Source organism: Schistocerca nitens, chromosome 1, assembly GCF_023898315.1.
Source record: "Schistocerca nitens isolate TAMUIC-IGC-003100 chromosome 1, iqSchNite1.1, whole genome shotgun sequence".
NCBI lineage: Eukaryota > Metazoa > Arthropoda > Insecta > Orthoptera > Acrididae > Schistocerca > Schistocerca nitens.
In genome coordinates, this window is record NC_064614.1 from 1054284460 (window position 1) to 1054297432 (window position 12973).

The 12973-nt window shown below is 37.4% G+C and overlaps 1 long non-coding RNA gene across 11 annotated transcripts in view; it reads right to left on the minus strand.

Moving 5' to 3' along the window:
• LOC126197336 (uncharacterized) overlaps window positions 1-11835 on the minus strand; it is a 168996-nt gene extending 157161 nt beyond the window's left edge. For 7 of the 11 annotated variants that reach the window (XR_007539741.1, XR_007539750.1, XR_007539725.1 and 4 more), the window contains exon 1: window positions 9812-11831. This is a non-coding gene — a long non-coding RNA (uncharacterized LOC126197336). Of the gene's footprint in view, window positions 1-9811 lie in introns of all 11 variants that reach the window. The other 4 variants (XR_007539708.1, XR_007539730.1, XR_007539714.1 and 1 more) reach the window with 2 other exon arrangements.
• Window positions 11836-12973: the final 1138 nt, after the last annotated feature.

The following is a 12973-nucleotide window of genomic DNA, read 5'->3' on the forward strand; positions in this document are numbered from 1 at the left end:
TCTATACCTCAATGGGAAGGGCCATCAATTACTCTTTCTGTACACCTTACATATACTGCAACTTTCACTACAACAACAGACTTTCCTTCTCTCTCAGCATCTGCATTAGGGTCTTCGAACACTTTCTACTCTCTTCCTAATAAACACAGTCACGGGTTTTACTCTCATCACCTGGCTCATACAAAACTCCAAAATCTCAACAATGCAACTCTCACGATCATATTCTACAACAGGTCTCAAATATTACCAACTTGCTAGTCATTGTTTCTTACATCTATACACTCCAACCACACCTATGTTCATTTACCTCTAAGAACTCTTGAGACTCATTCTCAGTTCCAATCTCTCTTTTACACACTGTACCCGCATTGCCTTTATCAACACATCATCACTCACTCTACTCTTTGATATACCACTTTCAGTCAGACTTCCCTCTTTTCACAGGGCACCTACGATTAACTCGCAAACAAATATATTAAATCATCCACATTTCTGCTCAACTCAGGTCTCCTCCTACTCTTCCATACACAGCGTGTCAACTGCACCAATACCTACTCCATCATTTACATTCTTATCTCCAACATGCTACCAACTCACACAAGGGACATCCAAGGACCAAGAATTGCCTGGGCAATGGGAATCTCCACCTCATACATTTTAAACTCCATTCTCACAAAATACTCTCTTTTCAGTGTTTTCAGCTCATACACATCACCAACATTCCAAATATTTTGAGAATAAACCTATAAAACCTTATCAACTATCCTAATTTTTAGAGGATCAATCTACATGGGGAACAAAATTTCTTTCATAACAATCGAACAAACATCCATTTTTTCTCTTTTTTCCTTTCTATACTCGCTCTAAATTCTCTCATCCTCGCTACCTCATCCAAAGTGAGTTATTATTTGATTGGTCTTCTATTCGTACATCTGTCTACCAACTTCAAAGGATATTTTACGCTCTGGCACAATACATATTCACCTCTATGGATTATCATTTCGTCAAGTCACACACACTACTAAATCACCGTATCACTAACTGTCCAAACTCAAATCTTGTTGGCAAGCCATACAGGGGCAACATAGTTCACAAACCATTCACCACCAAACTCTATTTTGTCAGCAATTAGCCTTCACTGAATCACACCTCTTCACTACCACACCTCGTTCCTAACTTTTTTACATTTTCTCTGGGGTACTGTTTTATTTCCTCATATAAACATTAACCACTACACTGACACAACCTTCTTTCATCTTCTCTGCACCATTCTTCAACCTTGTATTATACCACCTTTACAAAATTTAACATCAACTTCACCTCACTCAGGTTTTTAACTCTACTTCAAACCATACACCATCGGTTACTCCATTCTTTCGAAAACCAGAACATCACTACTTCATTACCTTCATCATTTCTAATTGTCACATTACTCCAATTACATAAACCTCCACATCACGCACATACCAACTACTTCGTACACACTCTCTCATACTTTAGATGTTTCCACTATATCATTTCCTCTCGTATTCTAAATATTAAGGGACTGTACTTCCTACACCTTTCTACCTCCATAACACATCTCAAAGGGTAAATTCTTTTACACTAAGCCACAACAAACAAAATAACCAGACACAATATAAACCTTCTTTACAATCTTATCAATAACCAAGGGTCGCTCAAGTCTCTCTTTATTTACTAGTCTTCACTGTATTTCACTTCACAATAGCTAATAACCTCTCCACAATTGGACTCTTTGTAACTTCTACAAATTTTAATACTAACACAATCACACTCCAGAAAGCCACTCTCCATTACCAACATCAAGTTTCACCTTCATCATCTACATTTTCAATATTTCCTGTTCTCAACATCAGTACAACTCATTTGCCTAATAGGGGTACCAATAAAACTTCTTATCCCGTCACACATAAATACTTCCTCACTATCATTATTCTCTACCACACAAACTGAAATAACTAATTCTATTGCTTGGGAATGGGCCACATCCTCAGACACACACACCTCCATCCTAAAATTTCACCTCACATCTGGTATCTACATCATTTCGATACACATCGTAAATTAACATAATTTCTATAATGTTGGATTTGAGTGGGAGCCTCTCGTTCCAAACAACAATCAGCATCTATACCTCAATGGGAAGGGCCATCAATTACTCTTTCTGTACACCTTACATATACTGCAACTTTCACTACAACAACAGACTTTCCTTCTCTCTCAGCATCTGCATTAGTGTCTTCGAACACTTTCTACTCTCTTCCTAATAAACACAGTCACGGGTTTTACTCTCATCACCTGGCTCATACAAAACTCCAAAATCTCAACAATGCAACTCTCACGATCATATTCTACAACAGGTCTCAAATATTACCAACTTGCTAGTCATTGTTTCTTACATCTATACACTCCAACCACACCTATGTTCATTTACCTCTAAGAACTCTTGAGACTCATTCTCAGTTCCAATCTCTCTTTTACACACTGTACCCGCATTGCCTTTATCAACACATCATCACTCACTCTACTCTTTGATATACCACTTTCAGTCAGACTTCCCTCTTTTCACAGGGCACCTACGATTAACTCGCAAACAAATATATTAAATCATCCACATTTCTGCTCAACTCAGGTCTCCTCCTACTCTTCCATACACAGCGTGTCAACTGCACCAATACCTACTCCATCATTTACATTCTTATCTCCAACATGCTACCAAATCACACAAGGGACATCCAAGGACCAAGAATTGCCTGGGCAATGGGAATCTCCACCTCATACATTTTAAACTCCATTCTCACAAAATACTCTCTTTTCAGTGTTTTCAGCTCATACACATCACCAACATTCCAAATATTTTGAGAATAAACCTATAAAACCTTATCAACTATCCTAATTTTTAGGGGATCAATCTACATGGGGAACAAAATTTCTTTCATAACAATCGAACATACATCCATTTTTTCTCTTTTTTCCTTTCTATACTCGCTCTAAATTCTCTCATCCTCGCTACCTCATCCAAAGTGAGTTATTATTTGATTGGTCTTCTATTCGTACATCTGTCTACCAACTTCAAAGGATATTTTACGCTCTGGCACAATACATATTCACCTCTATGGATTATCATTTCGTCAAGTCACACACACTACTAAATCACCGTATCACTAACTGTCCAAACTCAAATCTTGTAGGCAAGCCATACAGGGGCAACATAGTTCACAAACCATTCACCACCAAACTCTATTTTGTCAGCAATTAGCCTTCACTGAATCACACCTCTTCACTACCACACCTCGTTCCTAACTTTTTTACATTTTCTCTGGGGTACTGTTTTATTTCCTCATATAAACATTAACCACTACACTGACACAACCTTCTTTCATCTTCTCTGCACCATTCTTCAACCTTGTATTATACCACCTTTACAAAATTTAACATCAACTTCACCTCACTCAGGTTTTTAACTCTACTTCAAACCATACACCATCGGTTACTCCATTCTTTCGAAAACCAGAACATCACTACTTCATTACCTTCATCATTTCTAATTGTCACATTACTCCAATTACATAAACCTCCACATCACGCACATACCAACTACTTCGTACACACTCTCTCATACTTTAGATGTTTCCACTATATCATTTCCTCTCGTATTCTAAATATTAAGGGACTGTACTTCCTACACCTTTCTACCTCCATAACACATCTCAAAGGGTAAATTCTTTTACACTAAGCCACAACAAACAAAATAACCAGACACAATATAAACCTTCTTTACAATCTTATCAATAACCAAGGGTCGCTCAAGTCTCTCTTTATTTACTAGTCTTCACTGTATTTCACTTCACAATAGCTAATAACCTCTCCACAATTGGACTCTTTGTAACTTCTACAAATTTTAATACTAACACAATCACACTCCAGAAAGACACTCTCCATTACCAACATCAAGTTTCACCTTCATCATCTACATTTTCAATATTTCCTGTTCTCAACATCAGTACAACTCATTTGCCTAATAGGGGTACCAATAAAACTTCTTATCCCGTCACACATAAATACTTCCTCACTATCATTATTCTCTACCACACAAACTGAAATAACTAATTCTATTGCTTGGGAATGGGCCACATCCTCAGACACACACACCTCCATCCTAAAATTTCACCTCACATCTGGTATCTACATCATTTCGATACACATCGTAAATTAACATAATTTCTATAATGTTGGATTTGAGTGGGAGCCTCTCGTTCCAAACAACAATCAGCATCTATACCTCAATGGGAAGGGCCATCAATTACTCTTTCTGTACACCTTACATATACTGCAACTTTCACTACAACAACAGACTTTCCTTCTCTCTCAGCATCTGCATTAGGGTCTTCGAACACTTTCTACTCTCTTCCTAATAAACACAGTCACGGGTTTTACTCTCATCACCTGGCTCATACAAAACTCCAAAATCTCAACAATGCAACTCTCACGATCATATTCTACAACAGGTCTCAAATATTACCAACTTGCTAGTCATTGTTTCTTACATCTATACACTCCAACCACACCTATGTTCATTTACCTCTAAGAACTCTTGAGACTCATTCTCAGTTCCAATCTCTCTTTTACACACTGTACCCGCATTGCCTTTATCAACACATCATCACTCACTCTACTCTTTGATATACCACTTTCAGTCAGACTTCCCTCTTTTCACAGGGCACCTACGATTAACTCGCAAACAAATATATTAAATCATCCACATTTCTGCTCAACTCAGGTCTCCTCCTACTCTTCCATACACAGCGTGTCAACTGCACCAATACCTACTCCATCATTTACATTCTTATCTCCAACATGCTACCAACTCACACAAGGGACATCCAAGGACCAAGAATTGCCTGGGCAATGGGAATCTCCACCTCATACATTTTAAACTCCATTCTCACAAAATACTCTCTTTTCAGTGTTTTCAGCTCATACACATCACCAACATTCCAAATATTTTGAGAATAAACCTATAAAACCTTATCAACTATCCTAATTTTTAGGGGATCAATCTACATGGGGAACAAAATTTCTTTCATAACAATCGAACATACATCCATTTTTTCTCTTTTTTCCTTTCTATACTCGCTCTAAATTCTCTCATCCTCGCTACCTCATCCAAAGTGAGTTATTATTTGATTGGTCTTCTATTCGTACATCTGTCTACCAACTTCAAAGGATATTTTACTCTCTGGGACAATACATATTCACCTCTATGGATTATCATTTCGTCAAGTCACACACACTACTAAATCACCGTATCACTAACTGTCCAAACTCAAATCTTGTAGGCAAGCCATACAGGGGCAACATAGTTCACAAACCATTCACCACCAAACTCTATTTTGTCAGCAATTAGCCTTCACTGAATCACACCTCTTCACTACCACACCTCGTTCCTAACTTTTTTACATTTTCTCTGGGGTACTGTTTTATTTCCTCATATAAACATTAACCACTACACTGACACAACCTTCTTTTATCTTCTCTGCACCATTCTTCAACCTTGTATTATACCACCTTTACAAAATTTAACATCAACTTCACCTCACTCAGGTTTTTAACTCTACTTCAAACCATACACCATCGGTTACTCCATTCTTTCGAAAACCAGAACATCACTACTTCATTACCTTCATCATTTCTAATTGTCACATTACTCCAATTACATAAACCTCCACATCACGCACATACCAACTACTTCGTACACACTCTCTCATACTTTAGATGTTTCCACTATATCATTTCCTCTCGTATTCTAAATATTAAGGGACTGTACTTCCTACACCTTTCTACCTCCATAACACATCTCAAAGGGTAAATTCTTTTACACTAAGCCACAACAAACAAAATAACCAGACACAATATAAACCTTCTTTACAATCTTATCAATAACCAAGGGTCGCTCAAGTCTCTCTTTATTTACTAGTCTTCACTGTATTTCACTTCACAATAGCTAATAACCTCTCCACAATTGGACTCTTTGTAACTTCTACAAATTTTAATACTAACACAATCACACTCCAGAAAGACACTCTCCATTACCAACATCAAGTTTCACCTTCATCATCTACATTTTCAATATTTCCTGTTCTCAACATCAGTACAACTCATTTGCCTAATAGGGGTACCAATAAAACTTCTTATCCCGTCACACATAAATACTTCCTCACTATCATTATTCTCTACCACACAAACTGAAATAACTAATTCTATTGCTTGGGAATGGGCCACGTCCTCAGACACACACACCTCCATCCTAAAATTTCACCTCACATCAGGTATCTACATCATTTCGATACACATCGTAAATTAACATAATTTCTATAATGTTGGATTTGAGTGGGAGCCTCTCGTTCCAAACAACAATCAGCATCTATACCTCAATGGGAAGGGCCATCAATTACTCTTTCTGTACACCTTACATATACTGCAACTTTCACTACAACAACAGAATTTCCTTCTCTCTCAGCATCTGCATTAGGGTCTTCGAACACTTTCTACTCTCTTCCTAATAAACACAGTCACGGGTTTTACTCTCATCACCTGGCTCATACAAAACTCCAAAATCTCAATAATGCAACTCTCACGATCATATTCTATAACAGGTCTCAAATATTACCAACTTGCTAGTCATTGTTTCTTACATCTATACACTCCAACCACACCTATGTTCATTTACCTCTAAGAACTCTTGGGACTCATTCTCAGTTCCAATCTCTCTTTTACACACTGTACCCGCATTGCCTTTATCAACACATCATCACTCACTCTACTCTTGGATATACTACTTTCAGTCAGACTTCCCTCTTTTCACAGGGCACCTACGATTAACTCGCAAACAAATATATTAAACCATCCACATTTCTGCTCAACTCAGGTCTCCTCCTACTCTTCCATACACAGCAAGTCAACTGCACCAATACCTACTCCATCATTTACATTCTTATCTCCAACATGCTACCAACTCACACAAGGGACATCCAAGGACCAAGAATTGCCTGGGCAATGGGAATCTCCACCTCATACATTTTAAACTCCATTCTCACAAAATACTCTCTTTTCAGTATTTTCAGCTCATACACAGCACCAACATTCCAAATATTTTGAGAATAAACCTATAAAACCTTATCAACTAGCCTAATTTTTAGGGGATCAATCTACATGGGGAACAAAATTTCTTTCATAACAATCGAACAAACATCCATTTTTTCTCTTTTTTCCTTTCTATACTCGCTCTAAATTCTCTCATCCTCGCTACCTCATCCAAAGTGAGTTATTATTTGATTGGTCTTCTATTCGTACATCTGTCTATCAACTTCAAAGGATATTTTACTCTCTGGGACAATACATATTCACCTCTATGGATTATCATTTCGTCAAGTCACACACACTACTAAATCACCGTATCACTAACTGTCCAAACTCAAATCTTGTAGGCAAGCCATACAGGGGCAACATAGTTCACAAACCATTCACCACCAAACTCTATTTTGTCAGCAATTAGCCTTCACTGAATCACACCTCTTCACTACCACACCTCGTTCCTAACTTTTTTACATTTTCTCTGGGGTACTGTTTTATTTCCTCATATAAACATTAACCACTACACTGACACAACCTTCTTTTATCTTCTCTGCACCATTCTTCAACCTTGTATTATACCACCTTTACAAAATTTAACATCAACTTCACCTCACTCAGGTTTTTAACTCTACTTCAAACCATACACCATCGGTTACTCCATTCTTTCGAAAATCAGAACATCACTACTTCATTACCTTCATCATTTCTAATTGTCACATTACTCCAATTACATAAACCTCCACATCACGCACATACCAACTACTTCGTACACACTCTCTCATACTTTAGATGTTTCCACTATATCATTTCCTCTCGTATTCTAAATATTAAGGGACTGTACTTCCTACACCTTTCTACCTCCATAACACATCTCAAAGGGTAAATTCTTTTACACTAAGCCACAACAAACAAAATAACCAGACACAATATAAACCTTCTTTACAATCTTATCAATAACCAAGGGTCGCTCAAGTCTCTTTATTTACTAGTCTTCACTGTATTTCACTTCACAATAGCTAATAACCTCTCCACAATTGGACTCTTTGTAACTTCTACAAATTTTAATACTAACACAATCACACTCCAGAAAGCCACTCTCCATTACCAACATCAAGTTTCACCTTCATCATCTACATTTTCAATATTTCCTGTTCTCAACATCAGTACAACTCATTTGCCTAATAGGGGTACCAATAAAACTTCTTATCCCGTCACACATAAATACTTCCTCACTATCATTATTCTCTACCACACAAACTGAAATAACTAATTCTATTGCTTGGGAATGGGCCACGTCCTCAGACACACACACCTCCATCCTAAAATTTCACCTCACATCAGGTATCTACATCATTTCGATACACATCATAAATTAACATAATTTCTATAATGTTGGATTTGAGTGGGAGCCTCTCGTTCCAAACAACAATCAGCATCTATACCTCAATGGGAAGGGCCATCAATTACTCTTTCTGTACACCTTACATATACTGCAACTTTCACTACAACAACAGAATTTCCTTCTCTCTCAGCATCTGCATTAGGGTCTTCGAACACTTTCTACTCTCTTCCTAATAAACACAGTCACGGGTTTTACTCTCATCACCTGGCTCATACAAAACTCCAAAATCTCAATAATGCAACTCTCACGATCATATTCTATAACAGGTCTCAAATATTACCAACTTGCTAGTCATTGTTTCTTACATCTATACACTCCAACCACACCTTGGGACTCATTCTCAGTTCCAATCTCTCTTTTACACACTGTACCCGCATTGCCTTTATCAACACATCATCACTCACTCTACTCTTGGATATACTACCTTCAGTCAGACTTCCCTCTTTTCACAGGGCACCTACGATTAACTCGCAAACAAATATATTAAATCATCCACATTTCTGCTCAACTCAGGTCTCCTCCTACTCTTCCATACACAGCAAGTCAACTGCACCAATACCTACTCCATCATTTACATTCTTATCTCCAACATGCTACCAACTCACACAAGGGACATCCAAGGACCAAGAATTGCCTGGGCAATGGGAATCTCCACCTCATACATTTTAAACTCCATTCTCACAAAATACTCTCTTTTCAGTATTTTCAGCTCATACACAGCACCAACATTCCAAATATTTTGAGAATAAACCTATAAAACCTTATCAACTAGCCTAATTTTTAGGGGATCAATCTACATGGGGAACAAAATTTCTTTCATAACAATCGAACAAACATCCATTTTTTCTCTTTTTTCCTTTCTATACTCGCTCTAAATTCTCTCATCCTCGCTACCTCATCCAAAGTGAGTTATTATTTGATTGGTCTTCTATTCGTACATCTGTCTATCAACTTCAAAGGATATTTTACTCTCTGGGACAATACATATTCACCTCTATAGATTATCATTTCGTCAAGTCACACACACTACTAAATCACCGTATCACTAACTGTCCAAACTCAAATCTTGTAGGCAAGCCATACAGGGGCAACATAGTTCACAAACCATTCACCACCAAACTCTATTTTGTCAGCAATTAGCCTTCACTGAATCACACCTCTTCACTACCACACCTCGTTCCTAACTTTTTTACATTTTCTCTGGGGTACTGTTTTATTTCCTCATATAAACATTAACCACTACACTGACACAACCTTCTTTTATCTTTTCTGCACCATTCTTCAACCTTGTATTATACCACCTTTACAAAATTTAACATAAACTTCACCTCACTCAGGTTTTTAACTCTACTTCAAACCATACACCATCGGTTACTCCATTCTTTCGAAAACCAGAACATCACTACTTCATTACCTTCATCATTTCTAATTGTCACATTACTCCAATTTCATAAACCTCCACATCACGCACATACCAACTACTTCGTACACACTCTCTCATACTTTAGATGTCTCCACTATATCATTTCCTCTCGTATTCTAAATATTAAGGGACTGTACTTCCTACACCTTTCTACCTCCATAACACATCTCAAAGGGTAAATTCTTTTACACTAAGCCACAACAAACAAAATAACCAGACACAATATAAACCTTCTTTACAATCTTATCAATAACCAAGGGTCGCTCAAGTCTCTTTATTTACTAGTCTTCACTGTATTTCACTTCACAATAGCTAACAACCTCTCCACAATTGGACTCTTTGTAACTTCTACAAATTTTAATACTAACACAATCACACTCCAGAAAGCCACTCTCCATTACCAACATCAAGTTTCACCTTCATCATCTACATTTTCAATATTTCCTGTTCTCAACATCAGTACAACTCATTTGCCTAATAGGGGTACCAATAAAACTTCTTATCCCGTCACACATAAATACTTCCTCACTATCATTATTCTCTACCACACAAACTGAAATAACTAATTCTATTGCTTGGGAATGGGCCACGTCCTCAGACACACACACCTCCATCCTAAAATTTCACCTCACATCAGGTATCTACATCATTTCGATACACATCGTAAATTAACATAATTTCTATAATGTTGGATTTGAGTGGGAGCCTCTCGTTCCAAACAACAAGCAGCATCTATACCTCAATGGGAAGCGCCATCAATTACTCTTTCTGTACACCTTACATATACTGCAACTTTCACTACAACAACAGACTTTCCTTCTCTCTCAGCATCTGCATTAGGGTCTTTGAACACCTTCTACTCTCTTCCTAATAAAAACAGTCACGGGTTTTACTCTCATCACCTGGCTCATACAAAACTCCAAAATCTCAACAATGCAACTCTCTCGATCATATTCTACAACAGGTCTCAAATATTACCAACTTGCTAGTCATTGTTTCTTACATCTATACACTCCAACCACACCTATGTTCATTTACCTCTAAGAACTCTTGGGACTCATTCTCAGTTCCAATCTCTCTTTTACACACTGTACCCGCATTGCCTTTATCAACACATCATCACTCACTCTACTCTTGGATATACTACTTTCAGTCAGACTTCCCTCTTTTCACAGGGCACCTACGATTAACTCGCAAACAAATATATTAAATCATCCACATTTCTGCTCAACTCAGGTCTCCTCCTACTCTTCCATACACAGTGTGTCAACTGCACCAATACCTACTCCATCATTTACATTCTTATCTTCAACATGCTACCAACTCACGCAAGGGACATCCAAGGACCAAGAATTGACTGGGCAATGGGAATCTCCACCTCATACATTTTAAACTCCATTCTCACAAAATACTCTCTTTTCAGTGTTTTCAGCTCATACACATCACCAACATTCCAAATATTTTGAGAATAAACCTATAAAACCTTATCAACTATCCTAATTTTTAGGGGATCAATCTACAGGGGGAAAAAATTTCTTTCATAACAATCGAACATACATCCATTTTTTCTCTTTTTTCCTTTCTATACTCGCTCTAAATTCTCTCATCCTTGCTACCTCATCCAAAGTGAGTTATTATTTGATTGGTCTTCTATTCGTACATCTGTCTACCAACTTCAAAGGATATTTTACTCTCTGGGACAATACATATTCACCTCTATGGATTATCATTTCGTCAAGTCACACACACTACTAAATCACCGTATCACTAACTGTCCAAACTCAAATCTTGTAGGCAAGCCATACAGGGGCAACATAGTTCACAAACCATTCACCACCAAACTCTATTTTGTCAGCAATTAGCCTTCACTGAATCACACCTCTTCACTACCACACCTCGTTCCTAACTTTTTTACATTTTCTCTGGGGTACTGTTTTATTTCCTCATATAAACATTAACCACTACACTGACACAACCTTCTTTTATCTTCTCTGCACCATTCTTCAACCTTGTATTATACCACCTTTACAAAATTTAACATCAACTTCACCTCACTCAGGTTTTTAACTCTACTTCAAACCATACACCATCGGTTACTCCATTCTTTCGAAAACCAGAACATCACTACTTCATTACCTTCATCATTTCTAATTGTCACATTACTCCAATTTCATAAACCTCCACATCACGCACATACCAACTACTTCGTACACACTCTCTCATACTTTAGATGTCTCCACTATATCATTTCCTCTCGTATTCTAAATATTAAGGGACTGTACTTCCTACACCTTTCTACCTCCATAACACATCTCAAAGGGTAAATTCTTTTACACTAAGCCACAACAAACAAAATAACCAGACACAATATAAACCTTCTTTACAATCTTATCAATAACCAAGGGTCGCTCAAGTCTCTTTATTTACTAGTCTTCACTGTATTTCACTTCACAATAGCTAATAACCTCTCCACAATTGGACTCTTTGTAACTTCTACAAATTTTAATACTAACACAATCACACTCCAGAAAGCCACTCTCCATTACCAACATCAAGTTTCACCTTCATCATCTACATTTTCAATATTTCCTGTTCTCAACATCAGTACAACTTATTTGCCTAATAGGGGTACCAATAAAACTTCTTATCCCGTCACACATAAATACTTCCTCACTATCATTATTCTCTACCACACAAACTGAAATAACTAATTCTATTGCTTGGGAATGGGCCACGTCCTCACACACACACACCTCCATCCTAAAATTTCACCTCACATCAGGTATCTACATCATTTCGATACACATCGTAAATTAACATAATTTCTATAATGTTGGATTTGAGTGGGAGCCTCTCTTTCCAAACAACAATCAGCATCTATACCTCAATGGGAAGGGCCATCAATTACTCTTTCTGTACACCTTACATATACTGCAACTTTCACTACAACAACAGACTTTCCTTCTCTCTCAGCATCTGCATTAGGGTCTTCG